Source organism: Xiphophorus maculatus, chromosome 5 (genome assembly GCF_002775205.1).
Source record: "Xiphophorus maculatus strain JP 163 A chromosome 5, X_maculatus-5.0-male, whole genome shotgun sequence".
NCBI classification, from domain to species: domain Eukaryota; kingdom Metazoa; phylum Chordata; class Actinopteri; order Cyprinodontiformes; family Poeciliidae; genus Xiphophorus; species Xiphophorus maculatus.
In genome coordinates, this window is record NC_036447.1 from 20,521,582 (window position 1) to 20,549,257 (window position 27,676).

A 27,676-nucleotide genomic window follows, 5' to 3' on the forward strand; every position below is an offset into this window, starting at 1 on the left:
AGCACATTACCCAAAATAAATCAACAAAATAACTGAAGCGACGTGCAAAAACTTAGCTAACAGTTATAAAGAATCAGTTTTCCATTGGTCATTTGGAAGGATATAAATATGTGTTGGGGGCACAGAGCAAAAGAATGAAACAATATTTCATTGTTTATTACATTAAGTGAGCCAAAGAGATGCTTGCTGCTTTGGAGCCGCAGGTTGCAGAGCCCCAATCTAGCAGATGAAAACTGTGAAGCTAAAAGTGTAATAGTTTAATTTTTAATTCACTGTTAAAGTAGAAATGGGGAATAAAATTTGTCCAAGAGATCAATGACCTACAGTTTCTGTGCCAATACATGTCATCGTAAGAAACTGAATTACTATTACCTCTTCAGTTCAGGGGCCATAACGGGGGGCCAGACAAGTCCTACAGAAGACCCTGTCCACACCCACCCATACCTATCAGAAACAGACTTCCTGTTTGCATGAAAATAGCATAAAATCTAACATTGCATGATGTATATATAGTGATTTTGGGCCAATAGCTGTATATCTGAATTATGACTAGGGCTTTGTTGCAGGATATATTATCTGACTGAAAGGGGTCTTCATGCTTCCATGACTGGGTCTACAGGCCAACACGGCTTAGGTTGAATTTAAATGTCAACGTAACATCCACATGTGTGGTAGGACCCAAGATTTTCCCAGCAGAAAAGAAGACCTCTTTTATAAATTGTTTTTATTTTTACTGAATTTATTGCCAGTGATCCACAGAATAACCCTCAAACTGCTCCCCAAGAGGTAAAAATATAGTGCCTCACTGCTCTGGGCAGCTGTTCACTTTCCTCAGACTTCATCTAAATATCCCCATGCTCGAAGTTTGTTTGACACATCAAGGTGATAAAACTGTGTGTAGGGATTTTTTTATTGGTCCCAGAAAAAAAAAACTGTTTAATGAGGTGCTGAGCTGTGCTGGTGCTTAAGTTACACATCTCCACTCTGCTGTGACATGTTGGACCCCTGTGGTTGCCCTGCTGAGCTGACTAGGAGACCTGTAGTGACTGTTGGCATAGAGTCATTTGCTTACTGAAAACTGGCTGGGGTGTTCATGGCTGTGTAGTTGCAGCCTGAATGGTGCACAGATGAACCTTAACACATGTTTAGAATCTGTCAAATTTTCTACCAGCTTATGTATTTTTATTGTTGTCCTCTGAGTGCGTTTATTTTTGCAAATTGTGTATTATTACTTTTGTGCGATTATTTGTGCATAAATGAGGGAAGCGGAACGGGAAATGCTTGGAAATAAGTGAACACGACATGCACGGTCATTTAGGTGGTGTGTGCATTTCACCCAGTGATACAGCAGTAGCAGATCCACGACACGCCTCTCCCTGTTTGCCCAGGAAGACAGAGTGTGAGTGGTTATATTGATTTGTGTACATCTGAGCATGCTGTGCTACTCCACGAAGTAACGCTGCATCTTTGCGTGTTTGTTTATGTGTGTATGGGTGAAAGCATGCAGCACCCGGAGCTGCTCTGCTGCAATGCAGCACATTTTTGCCCATCCCGAGGTCGCCACCATCCTCCTCCGGGGCACTCGTCCAAGGTCGGAGGAGGTCAATCCTCCCCATCTGCATACCCAGAAGCTGCGAGGCTAAATCTGCGAACACCAAATCTGTCAGCTGGTAAAGCAAAGAGACGACGGCGAGGGCCACAGCGGAGCATAACCGTACTGCAGCTGCATGATAACAGTAATCCACCAGCCAGTAGACATGACATTCAGCTGGTCTACTGGCATAACCAGCTGATCAACACAAGATCGAGCACAACATTCTCAATAAATAAATGTCATGATTATTTCGAGTGGAACTTTGAAATTTTGTTTGTTCTGTATCTTAGTGGATTCATGTCATGGAGTTATTCACTCCATGTGCATTTTGTAGTTTTAGTTTTCCCCCCTGATCCCAAGATTTCCTGTTTGTGTTTATTCTTTGTCCCCAGCCAAATTCCCCCAGTTTTCAGAGTTTTGATTCAGCAGTTACTCGCACCTTAGTCATTTACCCACTCCTTGCTCCCCCAATCACCTTCTCCACTACTGATCTGCCTTCTTTCTCCTCAGTTGGTGCTGGGACCTCTTGTGATCGCTCCCGTTTCCCAGATGGTTCGTCTCCTCTTGTGGTTCTGTTCTTCACTTGAATAACTCGCCTCACATGTGCATCCTTCCTGCAACCATGACACCAAAGAATAGAACCAAAGTCTGATTTGGTGTCATTTTTGTAGAAAAGCCGTTGAGCTTTTTACAATCCATATGTTGATAAGCCGTGCATAGCTGGAGGCATTTCGAGCAAGACCAATAACATCCTGACCCCATTACAGCCATGACGTGCAAAGAGAGTGGAAGTAAAAATTATTATTTTTATTTATGTCTTTAAAAATTCTACATAAACAAAAATAGTAATTCGCTGACTGAAAAAGCACAAATGGGTTGACATGTTCACACAGCCGACATATTAAACAAATTGCACTGTTTGGTGCAACAGCTCAAGACTAACTAAAACATGAAACCCTTACATTTTCTCACAGTCAAAGAACTTTGTAAGTTTCTACTTTTCCTGCTGCCACAGGTAAACTGAAACAATAATCCTTTTATTCTGCGGAGGAGAAGCTGCAGTTAGAGCACACAAAGAGCTTTGAGCAGTCATAAAGAGCAACACTAATTTGAATAAGTGCATGCATGTGTAAGATCCCGAGGCAATTTGTTAATTTTGTTTCACATTACTGTGGACTCATGAAGTTACTAAGTTCTTGGTAACTTCATGTTATGGAAAGAACAAAGGCAAAAAAAAAGAGAGAGAAAAGAAATAAAATGTCTGTGCTGTCTGGGAAAATGGCATCAGGAACATTTGCTTCCTCACAAAGTCTAAATTCCAGCCAGATAATATGTAGCAATCAGTTCAATGCATATATATCTTACACTCTGGTGACTAGACCACAAAACAACTGGAGTTAATTACATCTTCTAATTACTTCACACTAAAGCTAATGGCCAAGAGAGATAACAGATCTGTCATTAGCACTGTGCACATTTCTTATCTGGAAAAGAAGATATATGAAACTCATCTGACACTGACTTGAAGTGTTAAATCTTCTGAAGCAGACGAGATCTACAGTGGAAATGTTCAGTTCTTGTAATGTAACAAGAACAGGAGTGCATTTAAAACTGCAGTATGTAACTCTGATAAAAAAAAAATTATTTCATAAGAGCTTAGGGTTATAGGCTAAACTCTCACCCCAGCTTTGGGTGATGCTTTCCTGCCTACATTGCAGGTTCAGTCCTTCCATGTATGGGCCAATCACTTATGCCTCACCTGTCCGTGGGGATCAGATTGATGACGCCTCCCATTAGATTCACACTGATGTGTCTCCAGTTTGCTTTAAGTCTTCTGTGTTTGACTTTTGGATCTGGATGTTGGACTTGTTTTAGAAAGCTTCACTTTTGCAGCAGCTTTGTTCTTCATGCCTAACTTTCTTTATTTGGGTCCTCACACTCTTTATGATAAACAAGATTTATTATTATCCAACATTCAGCTTGAATCTGCGATGGACTGGCAACCTGTTCAGGGCGTGCCCCACCTCTAAGCACCAGCTCCCCTGCAAGGATAGGTGTGTTAGATGATGGATGGATGGATGGATGGATGGATGGATGGATGGACGGACAGACAGAGTTAATGATGAATATTATTCTAACACATTCTCACAACTTTAGTGCAGATGAATTATAATCCATCATAGCACTGAGAGAACATATTCTTGAAAAATATATATATAAAACTTGCGTTTTTATCATCATATCAAAACTTCCCACTTCACTAGTAATACCTTTATTTATTTACCCACATATTCTAACAATCATATTTGCTGTCAGACAGCGTGCCTGCAGCCTTCTTTTCGCAGACGGCTTTGGCTATTTTTAAAGAAAGAATAATGTGAGTCTTCAAAAGAGCAGGAGGGACAAAGTCATCATAAATATCCCCAAGGAGTCATCTCATCCTTTATTTCAAGCCCCGCAGCTAAACTAATATAGTGAAACGGCCCAAGGTGGCCTTTTGTTTCTCACTTTATCTTCTAGGTGTGTGTTAGTCTGTAGATATCAGGCCCATGAGCATAGTATTGTGCTTGATTATTACAGAAAAAAAAGGTAAAATATGTCACACACCAAACTAGTGATGCAGTGCTTCAAAATTACTAATATATGCATCATTAAAGGTCTCCGCTGTCTCATTTTGTAATTATAAAGACAAGAAGAATACGTAAATTAAGCAGGATCTTAAAGCTCGCAAACATCTGAAAACATCAAGCTTCAGCTGGAAAGCCACTGTTCTAATAGTTTTGGGTGAAATGACGATAACTGTGTCAGTTCTGAAGCTTGTTTCTGGCATCATCACAGTTGAGACTTTGTTGTATTGATTTGATCTCTGACAGAGATAAGTTGAATGACAGAATGGTGTTCGTTAAAAAAATCCTATCCGCCTCGCTCATGTGTTTTCAGCACACTATCTGATGGATGAAAAGCAACAAGCCGTCAACCAAAGCCACGCGAGCTTCCTTAGCCATAACATTCGTCGCTGCATCAGGTGCTGTTTGGGCGCCGCACGCATGGCGTGCCCTCCAGCCGGGCAGCGATTTCACATCCTCTTCCTTCAGTTGCTGAGTCCAGCTGAGGCTCCAGTGAGCTTCATGAAGATTTTCTTTTTTATATACAAGCGAGCATGATTTCTGTTCTACCTCGGTTGTTTCCACAGGTGGACATGACAGGTAGAGTGGACATCAAATAGGTACAAGTGGAGTGAGTGTTTCTCCATCGGTCTTTGAAGGAGCATTTGAGGCCAGATCCTGTATTCTGTGAAATGTGTTGATGCATGAAAAAAAAAAAAAACTTTGTCCAACTGGTTTTAGCAGATGGATCATTGTACCACTAAGCTAAATGAAGTAAGCACTTCACTATTTTTCCTGAAATAGTTTGATGTTTTGTTCTATGTTTTATGTCCATAAAGCCTAACACTGATCTCCCTATAAAACAAAATAATAGCCATTTTACTACTTTTATATTAAGCAGCTGCCAGTTGAGATGTTAAAGTGGTGGGAGAAAAATAAACTGAAAAAGGATTATGTGATATGGGCCTGCAAGTAGAAAGTTTAATGTTCCCTTTAGATTCATTAATTTAACTTCAATCCATATCAGGTCATTAAAATAGCACCGTTACACAACAAAACAAAACCGTTACACAACATCCTTCCAAGTCTTATTCCATCTGATTCATTCAAATTAAAATGAAAACAAATATAATTTGCTGATATACACTGTGCCAGCAGTCTATCTATAATCTATGCTGTATTGCCAAAACTATTTGACTAAATGTGTTTACATAAAGATAAGTCTTTATGTAAACATACATTCTTCCAGCTCTTGAGGTAATAGAAGAATGAGTAAAAGGTATATGTAATTTGAATGCTGGCTGTATTAAATATTCTAATGGTAAAATAAAAGAATTAATTGTTATATTCTGCCATGCTTTTATTGTTTACTGTGATATGGAGAGACCTCTGTCTCTATGATAGATGTCTATGATCACTATGTAGCGACTGTAAACTTAAACTGAGCTGTTTTATACTTTCAGATGTTTGATTGAATGTTGTGGCAACAACAAGCCAGTTTGATTTCTTCACTGCAAGATAAAGCAGCCGTCTAGTTCTGTGTTTTTCTGTGTATTTATTTAGAGTTTCCTGTGTCTCTGAGTCTTCGTGTTGTCCTGTCCTCCCTTTGATTACTCCCAGGTGTTTCTCATTCCCTGATTACCCCCTGTGTATTTAGTGTCACCTGTGTGTCTGTGTCTTTGTCGGGTCCTCGTCTAATGTGCGCTCAGTCCTTCGTGTGTCCAGTTGAAACCAGTTGCTACCGGCGTTGAGCCCTGGCTTCCGCTCAGTCGTGCTGCCTGGTTGTGTGGACTTTTTTTGGACTTCATTATTAAAAACCATTTTCTCTCATCTACCTGGGTCAGATGCAAATACTAGTGATGGTGAGATGAAGCCTCATGAGGCATTGAACCACTTGAGCCAACTGGTTTGAGAAAGGGTTCATTTCTTGAGGCTTCATGTGCACACGAAACCACCGACTGGCCAGGTGTATAATCACAGCCAGCTGTATCTTAACACGTGTGATGCATTGAATTTTTGTCTATTATGGCTCTTGGGAATGACGTAACAAAAGGTGTAGGACGAAATCATTCGTCTACATAAATTATGTATACACATATGTGTATAATAAAATATTGTTTGAATGTATTCTCTGTGTGTAATTATTCCCAAAATAGTAGTGTCATGTGATATGGCATGTTGTGTAATAATGTTTTTCTGTGACTCTAGAAAAATGGCCTGGGCTTAATCAGGCAGAGGACAGTGAAAGTGCCTGTGGAACTAGGGAGGGGGTAGTGAATAGGCTAATGCTTGTGTAACTTGGATGATTTCATGCATTTTTATTAAGAAACAACAATTTCTCCACAGTTTTTGGTTTCAAACGATTTCTCTTTTTTGACACTACATGGATGAGGTGTTATTATTGTACTCCAACTCCTTGGAGCACAATAAACACCTCACCTTTACAGAAAATAAGAAACAGTGAAAAATACAGTTCCTCATAAGCAAACCTAATGCATCTGCAAATGTTCAGTTCACCTTACCTTACCTTGTTAGGGCTTATCAAATCGAAATGTTCCCACATAGGGGAAATCCTCCTCTTTCTCGCCGGCTCCATCCTACTCCTATCCTGTCCTCGCGCTCCTAAATCTCCTATCTATCTATATCTGTCCTAAACTCTCCAAACACCAAACTAACTGTCTCAAACTAAATAACCACTATCCAAACTCTGCTATCCAAACTATCAAAACTCTATCCACTCTCTCAACTGACCGCAACTCGCCTACAACAACCCACATTTTGAATGGAGCTTGTGGGGTTTCTAAAGCTGTCAAACCCCGCGCCAAAATCTGAGCCACTTCCCGAAGCAGTCACTTGGTACAGCGAGGCTTCGGACGTCATCGTTTTCGGCTCCTCCCCTAAATGAAGCAAGCTTCGATACGCGCTTTACGGAAACGCCCCCTCCATTACTCGACACACGCCTGGAAGCCTCGGCACATCACGTAATATCACTAGCAAATACATTGTTTTCTTTTTAATTATTAATAAAAAATGCAAACCATGTGTCGTTTTCCTTCCGCTTAACAATTACGCAATCACTATTATTTTTCATTGGTTTATCACAACAAATGCCAATAAAATACAAAATGCCATTATTTTTAATACACAGAACTGTATGTGGACATTAATTTTCATAAAATACTTGCAACGTGCAGGAACCAGTAAAACCCAGTTGCTCCATTTGATGATCAATATAACTATAACTGTCCGCCACCCTCAAACCGTCTTACTATGAAATACATGTTGGAATAGCAAAACTCCCTCCCAGATGATTTTACTCATGTGATTAAGGGTGATCACAAGATTATAATACTGAAACATTTAAAGAAAATATCTAAAAAAAATCCACTATAGAAGTTGCACTGGGTAACAGCTTATTATGAGAAAGTTTGCAGTCCAGTCTCGAATTCTCTCTCCTGTCTCTACGGGTTACTCGTGGGTCTCTCTGTGGCTTCAAATCTTTCTTCTTCTGCCTGCTTCTACCACTGTCACTGCGAATCAGCTCCAAGTTTACGCAACTACCTCACTTCACAGCCAAGAAATAAAGAACGGACAATGCAGAAACAATGTCAGCAATTCAAAAATGCGGCAAAACTCTGTTCTGACTAGATGACATGAGATAAAAGAATAGAAGCTGCAGAGAAATAGTGTCCCAAAGCAATACACATTTCGACTGCTTTAACCTCTTTTGTGAAAAATCTTCCCAATATCTGAACGTCAGGTGCAGATTAGGCTGAGAGACAAAATGCAATTAACATCTTTTGTGCATAAAAATTCTCACTGGCAGTAGTTAATGTGATTACATCACAAAAAGTTATTGAAAATTTAGCAGTTTTCACACAAATCATGCTGCTTGAAAGCTGCACCTTTCAAGCTTCCCTTCGCTTGCACTAAGGTTGCAAGAAGGGTAGGCCCCTGATGGCGTAATTACCCACTTCCTTCAGCAAATCACATGCTAATTAGCCACAGATTGCATCTGTAAATAAGCTGAAAAAAGAAATCAGATTGCCGTAATGAGTCCTCATGCATCCATCAGTCAGCACACCTGTCTGTTAGCATGAAAGACCAAGATGCATTATGTTTTATAATTCTCAGTTGGATTGAGTATTTTATCACAAAAGACAAAGTCTCTTATTTTCTTACTGTTTATCCCAGTTAGCTCACATTGGTCATGCATTTAAGAGGATGACACTTGTTCATTTGAAAAATACACAAAATAAATCAAGATTTAGCAGGCAGAGGAGCCGTTGATCACAAGACTATTTGCCAAATCAGTAAGCAATTCCTCAGTTAGATTTTATTTTACAAATACTTATTTTACAAATACTTGTACTCATCATTTGGTTCAGCCTAAGATGCCCAGCCAATCAGAGCAATGAAATCTTCAACATGACTATTGTACTCATCAGATGTGAAAAGTCCTGATCGTGACTTGTTTACTCTGACATAACTGGGTAAAAACAGTTTGCTTATGCAACAAAAGTGAACTCTTTTTCACTTTTAATGACTAAACTGGCAAAGTTTTGCTGCCAATTTAGTCATTGTCCAAAACATTATAAAAAGTACATTTTTTGATGACACCAGTTGTAGGTGGAATCCAACTGCAAACGGCAGGAAACCCAAAGTATAACATAAACAAATTTAGCCCTTTGTCAGACTTCTCACAACTCACACTTCTATTTAAAAAAAATTATGATTATGTTACATAATTATGACCATGTAAGAGGGATCCATCCTTGTCATGTAACAGAGGAAAAGGATGGACTATAAATCCTTGTAGAATACAAATGCTAAGACATTCCTATCCTACATCCTCATACTGTAGCACACATTGTTTCATCATCATCATCTAAATCAGAATGCTGCAAACGTTTTTGAAAATGGAATCTTTTCCTGGCTTGATGAGTATGGAAGCTTTGGAGGGGAATCTATATCTGGAGCACCAGAGTGAGTCTTGTCATTCAACATGTCCTTAATAGACGTTCGACCCCTCTCGCTGAGGCAGGACACGGAACTCGACTCTAGTCTTGGATAGAAGAAAACAAATTTGAAAAGCTGTGTTTTGCAGCGTTGGCTGCTGAAGTGGATTGTTTGATACAAAATAGCAGAGCTGTGGTTTTTGAAAATATGTCTAATTGCCACTGTAGTCAAGATGCCATGTTTCCTTCACATATGCGCTACAGCTACAGAGTCAATACAAATGTCGCTGAAATGTCACAGCATTGATTCAATTTTAACTTTCTCAAGCTCATGCTTCAGTCTGTTCAGATGAGGATATACCTGAGCTTGGAGTCGTGCAAACTGTCATGTTATCAATTCAGCTAATCGCTATTTGACCTTTGGGGTAATTTTACACCCTTCAGCCCAGGAGACGCGCTCTGTACAGAACAGGGGTGCAAATACTAAACAAATGTATCATGTTTTGACATAAAACTCTTTAAAAATATATGACAAAATGTGAAACAGTGTAAATGCAGGTTTTTGACTCTTCTGCACAACTTTCTCACGTTTTACTTTCTTGTTTTCAAGATTCATTCATCAGAAGTTTGGACCTAAGTAGTTCACAACTGATCTGCATTGTTTTCCATTCAAATTAGCTGCAAGACTGAGTTTTAAGCGGCCACTACTAAACAGTGAATATTGCCTCCAGACCCCCGTGTTCCCGCTAACCATGACACATGTTTAATAAAATATCTTCTTTTATTCATGCTTGCAATTTGTTTGTTTCATTTGATTCTTATTGCTCCGGATGCTAAGCTTTTACACACATTGGGTACTCACGTATGCACTGAAACTAAAATAAATTCATTTAGGTTATGTAAAAAAAAAGATAAATAAATAAGTGCACTGTTCATTCTCTGACATGGAAAAACTGCCAAGTCACTGAAGTGGAAGCAAAATACATCTTTTGCATTCCATTTTGTGCTGCAAAAGTTTTGATCTGGTTGATGCTGGGAGGAAACTCTGTCTGGGCTAAAACGGTGTGGATGGTGTGAAACAGCGGATGACGTGCGAGGAGCTTTGGGACAAGAATCAGAGAGCCGGAGACGAGCTGGAGCAGCCATCCTGCTGCCCAGCAGGCTTCGGCCTCATTAGATTCAGCAGCAGTTTGGGATTTTTTTTTTTTTTTTTTTTTTCAGTTTTGTGTGCGTGCGTGTGTGGGGGTGAGTAAGAGAGTGTTTCACTGCACTAGCAAGGAGGCCCACTGGGCAGGAGCAGATGCTCCATCCTCATGCTGAACCCTCCTCTCCCTCCGGCAGTGTGCGTTATCTCTCTCTCTGAGTCAGGCGTTTGCCTGTTTCCTCTTTTGCTCGATCTCTACCAATTGCCCCTTCAGATTTTTCATTCTGATAAATACATAAGCTGTGCGAGAGTGCAATAACAATGTCAGCATATTAAGAAGGTGCGCAAGAAAAACTACCTTCTCACACCAACTTGATATATGTTTTATCTCTACACCTCTGAGATGCAATTTTTCTTCCCTTCCGAATGTCTGACTGTGGCTCACGGATCAACTTCAAGCTGAGATAAACCCCGACCTCTTTATTTACAGCTGAATAGAGATGCTTGTTATTTAAATTGTACTGTATTTGGGGAAAGTGGCTGCTTTGTAGGTCCAGTTATTCTGTTTTTAACATATAAATAGCACAGGAAGTCGTAGCATTTCTCTGGAATGTGCATCCTCGCAGCAGAAGGTTATCCACTGACCCATATTAAAACCTGCATGCTCCCAAGCCCGGCCAAACCGTGATCATCCTTTGCCAGCGAGAGCGTCGCTGACGTCAAAGTGACCCCATTGGCTCAACATCAGCATGTGGGGTCATGCTGCTGACACAGAGAGAGGCTGCTATTTTTAAAAGTTCAGCTGTCAGTGTTTAGATGATGTATATCAGTAAATTTGTTTAGACAGTCCAGCCGTGTTTGGTGGTTTCTGAGCTTTTTTCTTTCTTGTGTGGGTGATTTGCAGGCATTGTTGAAAAGAAAAGCAGGCCCTCTGTCTGTTCTGTGCTTTTACAGTGTGACAATCTTTATGATTTTTAAATAGATTCTAAAGTCTAATCCTAAGATTTAAATAATCTTGATGGAAAGAGAAAGAAATAGAAATGACTGCATTGCAAAAATATTCATACACTTTGAACTTTTTTATATTTCTTGACATAACAACTAAATTTAATGTACTTTAGTTCTTAATTTTATGTGACACACTAACGCAAAGTAAAACATAACTGTAAAGTTGAAGGTTTATTTATTTATTTATTTTTTTACAAATGACAATGTACAAGATGAGGGAAATTTAATTTCACTAAGAGTTTTTGTGAAGACCACTGCATCACAAAGACTGGAGAACAGATAGAGAATAAAGTTGTAGAAAGATTTAAAGCAGGGTGAGGTTAGAAAACAATATACTGAATATTGATCATTTCACACAATGCTCTTTAATTCATTATCTGAAAATAGAAAGAGTGGCTACGTAGGTAAATAAGGAATATTCAACAAAATGTTGAAAAGCTAAAATGGCTAGCTTTCAGTAAAAATAAATATATTCATCATTTATCTGGTTAAATCTTAAACAAAGCATAATAGTTTTATTAAACAGGTTTATGTTTATCAATCAAAATTCAGACTCTTGACTTTTCACCAGAGGAAGATTCAACCTTTTAAAAAAAAATAAAAAATCTTGTGTGATAGTTTGTTTGATCCTTTGAAAGGGTGGAAAAGCCTCTTCTCAGGCATTCATGGTGGACAGATGGCGCAAACATAAATGCCTCCAGAAACAAACTGTGTGGACGTCACCCCAAACAAATAATGCAATTATCTCTTTTACTTTCATATTTCCTGTAATCCTGCCTCGCCTTATCTCCAACAAGAAGCTTTAACATTTGGTCCAAGCAGCAGAGTCAACAATGCCGGGTAAATGGCCTTTACTGGGAATCACCAAGCTCCCCATTATTAAAACTCTCCCACCATTATTGCAGCAGCAGATTGAAAGGAATATGTCATGGAGGAGGCTTAGAAGTGACTGGGCTGGGAAGAAATGTGAAGCAAACATGGTGGTGAGGTAAACAGACACAATAAGAGGAGCTCAGAATCTCAGCACTAGCTTGTACAATTAATTTTCACTCGTCAAACTTTTTTTAATAAATTTTGTAAACCCTTGTGAAATAGCAGCAAAATGATACATAGGTTTAAAAATGTATACAGATAAAAAACGGAGAGCAGTGGAGTTTATTTGTGTCTGAAACAATATTTTGTAGAAGCAACTTTCATTGCAGTTCCAGCTCCACATCCTTGTGTTAAGTCTCTATCATCTTTGCACATTTAGAGACTGAAGGTTGTGCTAATTTTTTGTTGCAAGCTCAAACTGAAGTTTGATTATGGAAGGCGTCTCGTCACAGATACTGGACCTTCCAAACCCATGAAATCTTGTAGCTGACTGTCTGTTTAGCCACCTGCTAAAAACCTTTTCTGATTTCCTTCTTGGTTATATTATATTTAGCTCCATTAATCTTCCCATTGACTCCCTAAAGCATTGTTTCTACCTTGTTTCACTATGAAAAGCATGTTGAGATTGATGAGCAGTGTTTGTTTTGCATTTTGGATGTGGGTCTAAAAGTTCCAGTTTGGTTTGATCAGACTAGAAAACCTTCTTTCATTTGTTAGTTGTGCCTTTGAAATGATGACACAGTTAACATTATGTCTGTTGCTCACATACGTCCATAAAAATACTTGACATATCATAAGTGTCTTTTACATGTCACTTTTCAGATTTTGATTTATTTAAAAAAAAAAAAATTGCAACCTATTTGTAAGATTTTTCTTCCATTTCACAAATCTGGCCTACTTTGTGTTGGTTTGTCATGTAAAATCCTGGTAAAATTTACTGACTTTTTCAGTGTAGAGAAACAACATGTGGAAAGATCCAAGGAGTAGGAGTAATTTTGCAAGTCACTTTTCTATTTTGCAGACTACAGAGGGCAACATTGGAACGTATTCAAGTTAGCGACATAGAAAACACTGATTCTGAATAAATAAAAGAAATATATGCCTATGATGAGACTTTTTTCCTAATGTCAAAGATTGTATTTTATCAATCCAAATTCAAGATATTTTAAGGTTCATAAAATTATCAATTTCATCCACAGTGCTGAATTTTTTTTTTTGTACTTTCTCCAATCTCACCCGGCTGAATTGCGGTGTGTAACAGACCATTAAGTGCTTAAGGTTAGTAGAAAATGTCAGAGTTTGAAAAACATGACAAGCGATCTCAGTAATGAGCTCCACAGGTTCTGGTACAACAATTTTTTGAACGGTTCCTCCAGTTTCCATTTTTATTCTATTTATAGAAACAACTTTGGTTTAATCTGTAACAAAGAATCACGGATATCTTACAGATGTGAGCTTGACATTGATGTTGGAGAGAAATCTGAATGTTAGGCTTTAAATTGAATCTTGTTTCTGTCAGCTCACAAAAAGAACAAATAACTCCACTCTCTTAAACTGTTAATGCTTTTCAACACAGCTACGTGTGTAAGTATAAACTTTCATTTTTTCTCCTTTGCCTTACATTAATTTTCGTCCATGGATGGTGGATTTTTGCAGGTGAAACTGAAGCCGGCCCTTCATTATGCAAATCAATTTTTCTACTGGCAAGAGTCTCGTTTTCTGGCATTGTGAAACTGTATAGGAAGGCCTTTATTGCATGCTTTTCTACATTCATGTCAGAAAAAATGTGGGGAAAAATGTTATTTGGTGAAGTACTGGATTCGATAAATCTATCACATCTGACCTTGCACTGCAGACTGAAGAACAAAAGTTACCTTTCCACACAGTAGCATCTTGTCATTTCTTAAAGAACCAAGATGTGGATGTTCTGTAAAACCAGGCCAAGCTGCTCTTAAAATGTCCACTGTGGTGGGAGATTTATCACACCACCTGCATAGCAGTAAAAGAGATCATTTGCTGTCCCTTCCTTCATATATAAACCTGTGTGTTATTCCACGGGAGTTCAACAACCATTGTGGCATAATTTCTGCCACCTCTCCATTCATTTTACTCCAAGATGTTGGTGTTATGTAGCTACAAGGAAGTTTATGGGTCTACAAATAAAAGACATTAATGACTGTAATGAATAGTCATGTAATCTCAGCTGGAAACTGACTTTACATTAGCTCACCTTAGGTTTATTTTCAGTTGGGGGAAAAAAACTGAGTCAGTAAAGTAAATTGGAACAGGGCCTCAGTTAGGATGTTTATTCGAGTTGAAGTAAAACTTGGTTTACTAAGAAGAATTTCCAGCAAAAATGCCACCCTGATCGGAAAACTAAAAAAAATTATAATACTAGGTCACACAGCTACAAGATCAGGTTCAGAGAAATCAGTAGCTTTACCATAATTTTTCATGTGTCCTTTCAAAAAAGACACTTGCTGCCATATTTGTTATTTAGCTGCCATTCACAAAGGAGAAAGTCAAAACTTGACATATGAAGGAATATTCAGATTAAGATTTTTTTTGTACCCCTTTTGAACTTAGACAACTTTGTAAAAATTATTTGTAGTTGATAAGATCTTGTGTATACACAACACCTTACAGGTAAATGTGTTTCTATATTGTTAGTACCATGTACAGCCATTTTAAAGGGCAGTGTTGAGAATAAATAATTATGTGTTTTCCTCTATCTCTTTTAGCTATTTGCAAAGCTAAAGCTAGAGTAAAATGACATGTTAGGAAACTCCCTCAAAGCTAAGGTTAAAGGATATGACAGACTAGGGAACGTAGCTTAGAGAGAGGCTAACAAAGGAAGTTACCAACTGTTGCTTGATGCCATTTTGTCCTGCTAGCTCCTAAAGGTCACAAGAGAAATGGACCAGCTGTATTTTGGTATTAATAAATGGAATTTATGAATTCAACTCACTGACTCTTCTTCAACCTCGTACATCAAGAACTTACCATGGAGAAAGGATGATTCTCCACAGCAGTAAAACACACCACATGCCATCAGTATTACATGCTCTAAAATAGTATTATAGTGCAGCATTTAACACAGAACCTGTTCTTCTGGAGAGCAACAAATATTTACTTTCAGTTTCTACCATTCATCCTCAATTTGCTGCTCCAGCTAAGTTAATAAATCTCAGTTATGATCTCCTACCTAAAAATCTAACAGTTTTATAACCCTAACCCTGTAACTCTAAAAAAGCATGGTGCAGTAAAATGACTCCTAGAAGTACTTTTTTATAAGTTATTCATGTAAATGTAAGTGAGCAAATGTAGCTATTAACTACCCAAACTCTAGTACACATCTAACAGATTTTAAGAGTAAGAACTCTTAGAAACATTTAAGAGTTCTTACTCTTAAATGTTTTTAACATTTAAAAAACACTTAACTCTTAAATGTTTTTTAAGACATTTAATGTTTTTAAGACATTTAAGAGTCTTAAATGTCTCAAATGTTTTTTTGAGAGGGACATACTGGACACTGAAAGTACATTTGTTAATGGGCAAGTTTCCAGTTCATCTCAAGGCCACTAAAGGGACACACGAGACGAGTCACAGACGACTGCTCTCTGGTCTAAGGTCCATGCAGAACCGTTAACATCAATGCTTTTGTATTTTGGAGAGGCTGGGAGAACTGTAGTACAAGAAACCTGTGTATGTGTGAATACATTATGTATAAAGACATTTATGCAAACTCTAATCATTACACTACAGTCCATTCTGTCAAATGTTCAGAACCAAATAAAAGATAAACAGCATATAGCCTTTCAAATTTACATTTATTGTTAAAGAAAATCTAGTGCTTTGCTGATTTGAGTTTGAAGAAACTTAAAAAGAAACTCATTTGGCAACTCATCCCAAAAGTATTTCATACATGAAAGGTTGTTTCAAATTTTATTGGTAAGATAATTATAAAGCCTTTATGGATGATGACTGTAGAATCACATTTTATGTCAGTTTATAGATGCCATATCAGTGGTTTTTGAGGAGACCCAAATGGCAACAGGAGAGAGGCAGACGCACGATGGATACCGGGTTTAATCAAGGAACTTACAGAACATGAGGAATACACACAGGAGCCATAGGAGAGAAACAGTAGACTCCAGTGATGATGACTGAGACAAACCAAGGTGCCTAATTACTGCGGAAATGTGATTGTGGCATGGAAACCAGTCAAGAACAATCAACAGAATGCAGAGCAGCTGGGGGAAAATCAAAGCTTGGAAGGTAGGGTAATGAGCGGAGAGGAAACTGAATTGAAACACAGGAAAATCTAACAAAAAGCTAAGTAATACCAACATAAGAGACTGCAACAGGAAATGACACATTAAAGAACTAAAAATCTAAGTACAATGATATAGGAATAAGCTATAAGTCGCTAATAACACTAAAAGAATCTAAATGCAAACACAAGAAATTCCAATACTTTAATATTACTACTACTTGCAGTCTGAATTCAAAGATTACTTTAAACTTAAATCTGCCAGAGTTACGAAACATTTTTATTCTAACTGCTCAGGAACGGTAGAGTAAATGTTTCACAAATCATAAACTGGGTTTTGATGAAACTTTGATTAGTACTATGTATTTTATACTTCCATCTATTGCCAATTGTGATCCAATCTACACAAAAAACAACAAGTCCTTTAAATTAGCAGCAAATCAGATTTGACTGTGTATCCCAGTATTTTTGTTGAGGTGCATAAACTGGGCACAAGATTTATATATAAGCAATAGAAAGTTCAGGTTGCAATGTTGCTGAGTGGTTGTGCTGGGAGGTGAGCTGTATCGTCTATGAAACAAAAATATTCTCTTCCTTGCTGAAGATTAGTGTGAAAATTAGATTTAAAACATATTTTATTTAATCTAGAATTATCATAAGAAACAAAAACAATGCTTGAGCTACAGTGATATTTTCATAGGGCAACTGCAATTGTCTCATGAACTAACAAACTTGTCCATTTCCTCTATGGGAAAACTTGACTTCAGTGAATATCAGAAATTAAAAAATGATCTGAGGAGGATTCTAAATAACATATCATACCATCCCAAAATTTAATCAGAAGCCACAAAGTCACATTTTAAGATGCGGTACCTTATATTTTAAACATCCTGACATATTTTTAGGTCCTTTGGTTTGTGTGTCCCAGCAGCTTTGCTGCTACCAAAGAGCAAAAACATAAATAAATATGAGAGAATCAGGTAACAAGATAGGAACTGTTTGCTGCTTCCTCTCTCTCTTCTCTCTTCCTCTGTATGACTTTGCACTTTTCTTCTTATTAGTGCAGGCAGATCTGCCAGTGTCCTGTTGAGGATAGCAGCAGCAGCAGAACTGTGGCCAGAATCCCCAATGAGAGATCCAGGAAGAAAATTGATGGCAGTTTTGAATTTGCTGGGCATTGTACAGGCTTTTAACTCTGTTGTTTAATGAAAATTAAAGATTCAAAAGCAGTATACTTTACATCAATCAGGCAAACAACAGTGACACAGTGGGGACAGTCTAAAACTAAGCAGCAAGGGAGGACAACAAGGTTAGTCACAGCTGATGAGAAATGTAGATTTTTTTGTTTGTTTGTTTTTTAGATCATTCTTTGATTAATTATTCTCAATATGTTGTTATTGGTAATTTACTATCTCTCAATTTAACTGAAAAAACAAAACACAACAACTAGTCTTGGAAAAATATCTGTTTCCTCATGACAAACCATGACTTTTCTTCAATGTTGATTTATTTTTAGTTCTTGAAAATACTGTTGTTGTTTTTCACCGGATCCACTCAGATTACACACCGGCTGTTCCGCTATTAATGGAAACCGCTCTGGAGCTGTACATGTAGGTGGTCTTCCTTTTATCAGTACCTCTTTCTACAGAAAGGGGGTTGGCCGTGATGTTCTCCTGCTGGCCTCCTCCAGGCACTCTGGTAATGGCAGCTGAAACTGTCACTATGAGGGGTCAAACATTAAGAGGGCATGGCATGGAGGAAGGACAGACAGGGAGGAGAGGAAGATCAGGGGGAATAAAACAGTTCCTCAGTGGGGATGTGAAGATGACACCCGAGAATTATCATCCTGCAGCGAAGTGATGAAAATGAGGACAGAGTGCAGGAAGACCCACCGAGTTAAGATTCATAATAAGATGTTTTGCAAACCTTGATGAATTACATTAAACATCTTAAAATCCGTTAATTTAATTACTGATATTTTGAGCAAATATTAATATAAAGTCTGGTAGTGGGATATCTATTGTCTTACCTTCACGTCTTTTCCAGAGATAAAAATATTGTTTAGTTGTTGACAGTTTCTGACATCTGCCTGAGGAGACGTTGCCCCACTCCTCACTTTCATCATCTCATTGGGATCAAGATTTGGGTTTTGACTAGACTACGTTCCATTTTCTAATCCTTTGTAGATCTATTGTATATTTTGGGTGAGCCCCTGGGTAAAGTACTACAATATTACACTGGTTAAACTGTGTGGTAATAACCTTGATGAACTTGTCCATCCTTTGAAACATCTTTATTAAAGATTTTTTTTCTGTGGTTGGATTTCATATGTGAAGTACATGTCTAAGTCAGAAACCAAAGTATGCTTTTGTTTCTGTGATATTCAGTTCAGTCTTTGTTTGAGCAGTTAATCTGGAAGACTTTCCAGCCAAGCTCCACTCCTGCAAAAAAAAAACTAAATTATTCTTGTGACCTGCCTGAGCCCACTTTTATGGATAATTTGCTTTACGTAATCATCTTAACATGATTAATAGAGTGTGAGAGCAGACTAAAAGGTGACTTTTGTTAACCTTTTATGGGTATTTCCCTCTGGAGGAGCCATAAGTACCCACACAATTGTCTGATTCCCCATCTGATTCTCTTCTGTGATGTACTGCTTCCTTCACTGGGATGGAGAAAAGTTAACAAAGCCAATATATATTTCCCAGGAAGCACAAGAAAAGGGCATGTTTCTTTCTTATTGCACTGCAGAGGACATTTTTGCAAAAACCAGAATCATGTAATATCTATAAAATATTAGCTAGCTATTTAGGAGAGATAACCAAAGACATGAACATATTAGCATATAATGAAATGGAATAGCAATCCCTACAAACAAACAAAATGCAGGCGCAGAAATTCATGTTTTCACCTGCAGGGACTGCAGCAGATATCCTTTAACAGTGAATGGCTGGATGGCTGCTACTGCAGAAGTTATTTGATACTGTCTTCATGAAGCTGCAGATACAATGGACTGCAAAGACATTAAGATCACTTCTTAAACCATACAATTTTTGTATTTTGAGAAAGTCTGTAATGGAGTCTCAAGGATTTTAAGGACAGCTTATATGGTGAAAGAACGAAGAAACTGAATGTTATTGAAATGGAAGAAGGCGGTTCTGGAAGTGTTGATGATGATATGCAGATGCAGGACTTAAATTTAATATGAGCAGCTTTAGCATGGACTGGTAAACAGCGATGTTTAATTTGAATTCAAGTTTAGTAAAAAAAAAAATTATCCAGCCATTAAAATTATAGTTTATCATAATTTAGTTGATGAAAGTTGGATTATACCCAAACATTTATTTCTGAATGTAAGTGGGTTCTGGGAGTTAGGAATTCAAGGTATATATTTGTTGGTATATCTATGCCAACAAAGAGAACATAGGCAATGGACAAAATAAAAAGGAGAAGTCCAAGTACACAACCTTGAGGAACACCAGGAAATGAACAAGATAAAGAGGAGACGGAGTTCTTAACTATGAAATCTTGTTTTCTAGAGACATAGCTGAACGAGGAGAGAGCGGACCATGTGATGTTGAGGAAGGATTCCAGTCAGATGTGAAAAGTGGTGTGGTTGCTGGCGTTAAAGGTGGCGGAGACGCCGACTGAAAAGCGGAAGAGAATTGAATTTCTGATGTGTAAGAATCCAGTTCTAAGGATGCTGCTGTTGTGATTCTCAAATATAGGAAGCCGTCAAACTTGATTCCAAATCTGCATATGTGTGAAGACGGGTTAGAATGGGCTGGCTGAGAGTCAGACTGAAGTCTGAGCAGATTCAGTATGAGATTTTGATCCAATTATATACATGTCAAGTTTGTTGTAGGTGAGTTGGAGAAATCTTGTTTCCGGGATTTTATTTCTATGAGGCAGTTGCTAAGAATACAGTCATGAGGGATTTGGACCTCATAAAGATCTCATTGTCATCAACACAGTGGAAATGTAGTCCATGGTGCCAAAAATAAAAGTGAAGAAGAAGAGCCACTTACTGCGAAGTCCTGAGGGATCAAAAGTCAGAAGAGAAGAAAAGACTAGATTGGTAGATTTCAGACAGATCAGGCGAGGACAGTATGGCAATAACATTTCATTCAGTTGTTTGGGGTAAGAACTGATTAACAATAGGTTCACAACGCTGGGTTTCTAATGTTCTGACATCAAACAAGCAGAATAGATGCAACATTACCCTAAGCTGCATAAACAAGGCATTCACAAGCCTTTAATGCAGTAATTTGCCTGCAGCATAATGCCTGCATAATCATGCCTCCAGCCCTTTCCGCTAGTGTTTGATTATGGTTGGTGACTTACTGTATATGACTGCATATATTTATTGGGGTGCAAATTTAAAGTGAAAAACAAATTAACCACAGGGAAAATATTGTATTCATTTTAGTGAAAATCAATATGAGAAATAACTCGGGTTGTGTGAATTATCCGTTTAACAATGAAGCTGACAAAATATAATTTTATAATTCAGTGTCTTTCTTTTTCCTCTTTTCCCCAAAGCAATCACATAGACACGAGTTTTTAAACGATAAACCCTGTAAATATCTCTTGAAACGACATCAAGGGTGAAATTAGCTTTAGCAGCTTTGAGTAATTCAGAGCTTAACATTTTGGCAGAATACTCATAATAACAACAATTCAATAACTTTGTCAAGCACTGCATGAGTACCTTTTCACACTGGGATTCACTGTGGGGATTGGAAACACTACAAGCCTCTCTTTGTGAGAAAGAGTTCATAAAAAGGCCACCAGCAGCTTTTTTGTCTTGAGTCCCAGCAGTAAATAAACATATCACTAAATTAAACCACTAATATAAATCAAGGACATGTTTTTGTTTTTCCTTTACATGATGCAAATACAGTCTCACATCAATAATTTACATTTAAGAACAATTTGTGCATAATTATTAAAGTAAATGTAAATAAGCTTGAATAATTTCTTAAACCCTTTTCAATTTCTAGTCTAAGTTGGACAGTGAAAAGCATAAATCAGGGACTAGAATAGATAGCTGATGTGTTATCTAGTAAAATAATGTTTTCTTGGTATAAAAAAGATTATTTTGATAAATTTCTGGTTGCATGATAGAAATTGGATAAATGTTGCCAGGGTTACTTACTATAATAACTTACTATAACAACAAAACATATACCGTAAAGATTAGTCTACGTAAGTGAAAAACACAGCAGGACTGTATGACATATTGACAGTTTACAGAATTGTAAAAAAATAAAACAAATAAAAACTTTATGGCAAATTACCAGTAGATGTTGTTAGCAAAATTTTACCATAAAATTTACAGTACAACACACAAGGAAGTGTAATTTGTCTGCATTTCAATATGGAATGTTATAAGGAAAATAAGTCCAAATTAAACAAAAATACAGATTACGAGTAATCCACTTAAAGAAATAATTTCTATTTAAAAATTCTGTTAAAAAAAGAAATGATTCTGTTTCATGTCCAGTTTCCTCACAGTATTACTGAGATCTGAAAAAAAAACCACACACACACACAAAATAAAAACAGCATATGTCCATATAAGGGATATATTTCTATTATATTTTTACAATATATTTCTGTGTTTCTACATTTCATGACTGTCAAAATTACTTGAAATATATGTTTATTGAGTTATTGTAATTCCATGTATTTTCTACGGTAATATAATGCTTTGGATATTACAGTCAGTAACTGTTGGTATGTCACCATTTTTTTACCATAAATTGACAGATACTTTTGCAGTTTTGACTTACGGTAATTCCATGTATTTTCTACAGTAATAAATGTTTTGGATATTACGGTCAGTAACTGTTGGTATTTCATCATTTTTTACCGTAAATTTATGGAGTTTATTTACAGTGTATCACTGACAGGTGCCTTTGAAAGTTTTAATTTTCTGCAGTTGAGCCTTGTTCAGCCACTTCCAACAGTTCTAGCTTACTCCTGATCAAGACATAAAAATATTTCTGGGAGATTTTGTAATTACTATATACATACAGTAGATTAGAGACAATAACCTATCTATTAGATATGATTCCATAAGGTCCTAAATTTGTTTAGCCAAAGACGTTAAGCTTTTACACAGTGTGTTTGGTGACAAGTTAAATTTTTTATCTACTGCAGAAAAAAAGAGAGACAGAGTAGCGTCAACCACATGTCGCCCCCACATGCACGACAGAGTGTTACAATGTGATGTGGCCCTGCTAATCCATCTGGTCATCTCTGGGGTCAGTGCTGACACACATCTCCGCGTTTCTGTCAAAGATTTCCCTTGTGTGCTGTTGTGCAGCTGCCACCTCAGCATGCACCCCCTGCCTTCCTACACACACGCAAACAACCGACAGACAGCTCTACGGGTCACCAGACAGACATCATTGTGTCCCTTCGAACACCTACGTGTCTTCTTGGCTTCTGTATGAGTTTGCTGTTTTACTTTAGTTTGTACTTGTAAAAAGTGTCACCACCAGCTGCTGCTATGTAATTTGACAAGAAACAAACAAATAAAACATTTTGTCAACATACCTTTCTTAAGATTGATATTTAATGAGTGATCAAGTGCAAGTACTAAACAAACCTTGTATTAAATGTTTCACCTCTAAAACTTTAGTTTCAGGATCCTTTTAAATGGCTTCACTAATCTTTGCATTTACTCAAAAATGTTATTTTCACCAATAGAGAATTGAGTTTTTATGATCTTTCTGGTTTTTCTAGTTGTGTTTGATAAGACAAATTAAAATTATTACAGTCTAATATTGTTTAATTTAGAAACAATATTTTAAAAATAATTCTTCATTAATGTTTAATACTGACTGTCATCTTCTGCATAGATACCTATCATTACATGACTAGAACGGGTAAAATAATGGATTGTTGACATTTTAAGATCTCTCCAACATCTGTAAGGATGTCCTTTAGAAACAAAAGTGGAATTGAATGTTTAACATGAAGTAGCTGCCACACTATCCCATGTTTATTTTTGATTGGCTATTCACTGCCTTGTGATGACTCCTTGCCAAAAATATCATTCTTCATGGAGTTTATTTCAGAAACTATACAGAATAATCAATTTCCATTAAGAAACAATTTCTCAACCAAGTCAGAGATAATTTTTCTTACATTTGGTTGTGTGGCACTATGAAATAAATAGATGAAAATAGTAACCCCTCATTTTATTGCTATGTCCAAGGTCACTTTCTTTGATAAACTACTAAGATCCATTTTATTACTTGAAAGTGTAATATACGTTTTGCCAGCAGAGGGCGCTCAGTGCCAGTTGCTGACGCTCTGACCGCCAGAAGAAGTTGGCCTGTTCTCCATTCAACAGTTTACAGGTGACGCTCCAGTAACCTGCCGTTTTCTGTGTTTTGCAGGTAAGCTGGGGGTACATTGTGATAGATAACAGTAACAATAGCTCACGAGTGCTATGGGGCGTAACAAATGTAAAGGCAAGGTGTGAAATCGCACATTTACACATTTGTGAACGTTTTTCTGCGTTGTGGGGAAAATGGCGGACTTGTAGTCCGAGACGGTCGCAGAGCTGTTTCATGTTTGTGAGCAAAAAGAAGCTAACTAACTACCGAGATATGCATGTAGCATCAATAAAAGCATGAGTTTGTGGCTATAACCTATGTTGAACGGATTAAATGTGTCATGTCATGAGGTGCTTGTGTAAAACTAAATTACTTAGGTAAGCAAGAAGGTCCTGGGTTCGATTCCCGGCCGGGGTCTTTCTGCATGGAGTTTGCATGTTCTCCCTGTGCATGCATGGGTTCTCTCCGGGTACTCCGGCTTCCTCCCACAGTCCGAAAACACGACTGTCAGGTCAATTGGTTTCTCTAAATTCTCCCTAGGTGTGAGTGTGTGTGTGCATGGTTGTTTGTCCTGTATGTCTCTGTGTTGCCCTGCGACAGACTGGCGACCTGTCCAGGGTGTACCCCGCCTCTCGCCCGGAACGTAGCTGGAGATGGGCACCAGCAACCCTCCCGACCCCATTAGGGACAAGGGTGAACAGAAAATGGATGGATGGATGGATGGAGTCAAACTGAGCGTCAGAGGAAGCTAATAGAGCACACCTGGCCTTGAGCTAGTCTACTTATTTAGTGGTGATTAAAGTCTGCATTCTGCTCTGTATATTTTCTGCTTATCAGAGGAAGCCTACAATGTTTTCTGTTCACTTTATTAAGGTTGAATACAATAGAAATGTTAAAAAGACATTATTTATAATGGACTTAAAATATGATTCATAAGAGTGATTGATTTAAAAAGGATTAAAAATGGGTCAAAAACAGTTAAATACACTATTAAACTAATTAGGCTTTATTATGGAATTTGTTAATACAGTAAAATACATTTTGATAACTTAGTTTATGAAAGTGATGTATGTGGAAATAAAACTGTAGAAGTACAAAGACAGTAATGTAACTGGTTTTAATAACTATTTAAATACTATTTCTTCGTTGTTGGGGTTTACAATACATGAGTATTATGAAAAGTTGTAAAACAGAAAAATTTGGCCCATATTTGAGTAGCTCCTGTAAATTGCTGTTTTCTGTGTTTTGCAGTTTATGCAAAAATATGTTGTACTGTAGATGAGTTGGCTCATCACTTCCAGCAGTTGTAACAGTTGCATCAAATGTTTGTTTGTTTGAGACCACACAAACAAACAAACTGTATGAGTTATATTATCTTTGTCTTTTTTTTATGTAAAGTTTGCTGCCCAAACTTCTGATGGAGTAGATACCCAACTATCTCGTTTTTTAGTTTTGCATGTTAAGATATCTGATCTGTTTTGAGAAACACACATTCCAAAGAAAGTAAAAAAAAAAAAGTTTAAATTGACCAAAGAGAAGGTTATGCTTTTAGGGAAGCGGATAATTTGAATCTGCCCTTAAAAAATATTCCTTGGAGTATTTCTCTGATAATTTTATAAACAAAACTGGTATGTTTATAATTATATCCATAGACCAAATCCAGAAGTAAAAAAAGAGCAAGTTGTCAGTAAAGATATTTTTAATGGAAAATAAACACGTTCAAATGTAGAAAGTTTATCATTTTATGCAATATAAAAAAAGTGTGAAGAATATAAAGATGATGAGAACACAACACCTGCCTGCCAGCTGCTTTATTGCCTGTGAACATGTTGATGTTGGCATTTGCCTCAAAGTTGAGTTTTCTAAAGCTGTGAACATGCTGTGAGTCCTCTGTTGTGCTTCAAATCACGTATAGGTTCACGTTCAACCCGTTGGTTTTATCAGAGCTCAACATACCGAACTGCTGCAAACTGTAATTCTTGTGCGTTAAGCCCCTACTATATATGGAACAACTTAGAAAACCGAATGCCTACAACTCACAGTGAGGATTTGTTTTTGTTGCTGTTTTTTTTTTTTTTTTACATGAAACAAACCCAATTTATTTATATTTCTAAACCAGACAAATATGGACCAAACACAGCCCCAATTTTATTCTCCCCTCCCTTCTGAAATAAATAAATAAATAAAAAATTAAAATGGCTAATGTGTGATGTTAAAGGGGAATGGTCAGGATTTTGAGGTCCTGTCCCAACTGCCTTGGTGTATAACATTTAACATGCAGTAGCCAACTCTCTACTATTCACAGTTTTGTATATATACATTTATATTTAACTGGATGTTTTCTGATTGATGAATGGAAGGATTTGCAGTGTGATAGTGGCAGCTATGGTATTTAACGATATAAATAGAAGCAAAGTGAACTCATCTTTCTTTTCAGAGAAAGAGATGTTGCATATTTATATGGTGCTCTACAGACTGTAATTCTTTTGGTTGTGCCAATTATGTCTTTGAACTTTCTCCATTGTTTTCTTAACCATGCATATTAATGTGGGCAAACAATAAATTTGGGTTGCAGAAATGTAAAGAATTAACAACATAATTATTTTTCTGTTTTCTGTAACCTCTTGAATGTTTTGCTTTTCATTTGTTTCTCTGCGTCTCTAACAGGGAGAGGAGAAAGATTTCAAGTCTCTACTCAGGAAACAGAAGCTCAGTCAGGTCTGTAAATTGTAAGCTGCTCAATTCAAACAGCAACAGGTTATTGCATATTTTACAGCCTCAGTCAGCATTAACATCAACCCTCAGGGTAGTTAGTCACCCTCCAGGATGAGAAATCAATGACAGACAGTCGTTTGGTTTCACTTGGCTGAGAAAGAACATTTAAGTTTGCTTTGGGAAATGCTGTTATTCTCTGCTTAAAAACTCAGGTGCTGGTTTAGCCTATTATTGTATCCCTGATTAAAATATACACTGCCTCCAGTTTTTGACTTTTCAAACAAAGTATTGACAGAAGAATGGAAAATATGCTTTCTGCTTTTTAAAGCTCGTGTGTTTGTTCATTGGTTCAATTACCACAGATTTTTATTTTATTTACTACCTTCAAATAGCAAAATATAGAAGACCAGGGGATAGTGGGTCTTAAAAAGCACATTCTCCTCCTCTGAAGTTCAAAGGTGAAAAAATATTTTTCTCCCCACTGGAAGTTATGTTTACTTTGATGAAATTGAAATGAAACCCCACACACAGGTGATAAGCTAATATTGTCATGCCTGGAGGGGGAACTGTGTTTAATAATTTAGTGAAACTGAAGAACAAAAAAATGTTTCCTTTGGTGCATAAAAGCGCCTCACTGTGGGTGGACTGCTGGCCTGGAGCTGCAGCACAAGTGCAGAGGCAGAAAGACAGGAAGTCTGAGGTCACAATGTTAGCATAAAACCAAGAAGCTAATATTACCAGATGAATCATTATAAGTCGAATTTTATTACAACTTTAAAACTTTCGAATAAATAAAATCTCATTCACTCCTTTAAAATTCTCATTCGAAACAAAATCTATGACCTGCTGTTGTCCTCTGGATCTAAGCCAGGAGGCAAAATATAACAAGTGAGATTGCTTTAAAAGTCCCACTCATCGTGACTCATCACTAACTGCTTCTGAAGTTAGCACAGCTGTCACTCAGTGTTTTCAAATCAATGGCACCTCAGCAGGCGTCCTTGATTATCGTTTTAATGAGAAAGCCCTGATTGATTTCCCTTCATTTATTGCCAGCCTGGCCTGGGTGCTCCTGGGAACTGGTTTCATTTTCTCTTCACCCCTAAAGCTGGGTCGTAACATGCCACTTATTGGAGAGTCATTGTCGGAGTCGATG

The 27,676-nt window shown here is 37.4% G+C and overlaps 1 protein-coding gene across 1 annotated transcript in view; it reads left to right on the top strand.

Moving 5' to 3' along the window:
- Window positions 1-27,676, top strand: part of LOC102225431 (coiled-coil domain-containing protein 85A-like) — a 72,282-nt gene that overhangs the window by 39,295 nt on the left and 5,311 nt on the right. The gene's annotated exons all lie outside the window — the stretch shown is intronic.